This window comes from Hevea brasiliensis, chromosome 3 (assembly GCF_030052815.1).
Source record: "Hevea brasiliensis isolate MT/VB/25A 57/8 chromosome 3, ASM3005281v1, whole genome shotgun sequence".
NCBI lineage: Eukaryota > Viridiplantae > Streptophyta > Magnoliopsida > Malpighiales > Euphorbiaceae > Hevea > Hevea brasiliensis.
In genome coordinates this window covers 89,890,263-89,892,594 of record NC_079495.1, presented here as the reverse complement: position 1 = coordinate 89,892,594, position 2,332 = coordinate 89,890,263, and positions in this window count along the sequence as shown.

Below are 2,332 nucleotides of genomic sequence, written 5' to 3'. Positions count from 1 at the left end.
TCCACTGAAATTTCACATCCTTTCTAAGTAGCTTGGTTAATGGAGATGCCAACATGGAGAATCCCTTCACAAATCTACGGTAGTATCCAGCTAAACCCAGAAAACTGCGAATCTCTGTGACATTTCTAGGTGGCTTCCAATTAAGGACAGCTTCAATCTTACTTGGATCTACCTTAATGCCCTCTTCTGATACTACATGCCCCAAGAAAGATATTTCTTTCAGCCAAAATTCACACTTCGACAATTTGGCATATAGCTGTTTCTCTCTCAAAATCTGTAGTACAATCCGCAGATGTCTATCATGCTCTTCTGCTGTAACATCCTCCCGGTAGCAATTCCGCACAGTCTACTGTTCCGGTGACCGGTGTCGGTCCGGACAACTAGAACTTCTGGAAAAAAAATATTTAAACTAAAGTGAAGAACCATAATTAACTCAAATATTAATAAGAAAAATTTAGTAAAAATTTTAGAAAATAAAATACAACCAAGTTAAATGAGCCGGTGCCCAAGCGAAGGGTAACCAGAGGGAAGTTGTGGTTCTCGCAACGAGGAGCCCTAGACCCGGGGGAAAAATTTTAAAATAATTTTTGGGACTCCAGAGAAGGGTTATTGAGGTTCCTATGGCATTAGAATGCCAAGAAAATACCTAGAAAAATTTTTCAATCGGTATAGACAATTTTGACCCGTTAAGCCAAACGGAGGGCATTTTGGTCATTTCGCCTTTAGAGGTGATTTTTGGCCGACTTGTCCAGTTAAGTAAATAATTATTATGACATAAAATATGAATTAATATTGATAAAAAATTAATTGAAAGTGAGTAGAGAAGAAGAGAAAAGAAAATACAATAAAATGCCAATTATGACATATTATGAGGTCATTTAAAATTGTCCACCAATCACAATTAAGTAACCATCAAATTAACTAATAAAAAGAGTCAAAAGAGACCAAAGAATTAAAAAGCAAATAGCAGCCCTTCTTCTCCTTCAAAAACATTTTTCACCTCCTCCCTCACTCCTCCATTAACAAACTTTCTAAAGCTTCAATTTCCATGCTTTCCTCACCCCAAAACCCTAAGTCCCTTCACTAAAAACTTGTCTCTACCTCTTGGGAAGTGTTTGGCAGCCTAGAAAGGGAAAGAAAGTGAAGATTAACTTGGGAAAATTCTGCCCTACAAGAGGTTAGTGCACATATATACTTAAAACTCTTTAATCCCATGCTAGAGACTTGAAACAAGTATGAATTTGTAACTTAAATGAATAAAAGTTATGTGTATGTCCACCATGATTTTTGGCAGCCCTAAAGAAGGAACATGATTGAGTGTCTTGATGGACTTAGAGTGAACTAGAGAGTATGTTTAAAAAAAAAATATATATATATATATGTAAGGAATGAAAGTGATTAATTAAGGTAGTTGTGAAAATTTATAATGGAAATTAGGGTTTTGAGGTGTGAAACTTAGATTTAGCTTATGAAATTGTGCAAGAACATTATAAGGGTCAATTAGTGACCATTTTAGGTAAGTTGACCATAATTTGGACTGAAATGTAGCATGGCAAAGGGAATGAGTAGGCTGCCTTGTAAGTGCAGCAGGGTGATTGAAATTTCAGTTCACTTAGACAGCCATAACTTTGGCTGTGTAGGTCCAATTGGTGTTTGTCCAATTGGACATGAAACTAGGCTTATAATGGCACATTTTTTCTGAAGAAACCATGCCCAAAAGACCAAAGCAAGAGGACCAAAAGTTGGCCCCAATCCGAATACCCTGCAACAGCACCTGCAGAAATGACCAAATGAATAGTAACTGTTCATTTGGCCATAACTCACTGTAGATATGGTCAATTGACCTGAAATTTTTACAGTAACAAGATATGATATAGACAAACAACTTTCATGAAGAAACCTACCCCAAATTATTCCATTAACCCATTCAAATTATTGAACAAAGTTGAGTTATCAAACCTGCAACTCTGCAGATTTATATTTGAACAGTAATGTTTGGATGGCTATAACTCTCTCTAGAAAACTCGGATTTAGGCGATTCTTGAACCGATGGAAATCTAAGGAATGGTAGAACATTTCATATGAAGAAAGTTAGACCAAATTATGAACTTAACTTGGTCAAATTACTGACCAAAGTTGGACCAAAATCTGCCAAAACCCAAAATTTCAGCGAGAGCAGTGCAGTGAACAGTAAACTTATTTTGGCCATAACTTGAGCTACAAAACTCCAAATGGAGTGATTCAAAAAAAGAAATTCAACTAGAAAAAATAAGGAACAACTTTCATGTTTACCATTTCCTCAAATTCCTACTATAACAGTGCTTAATGGAAT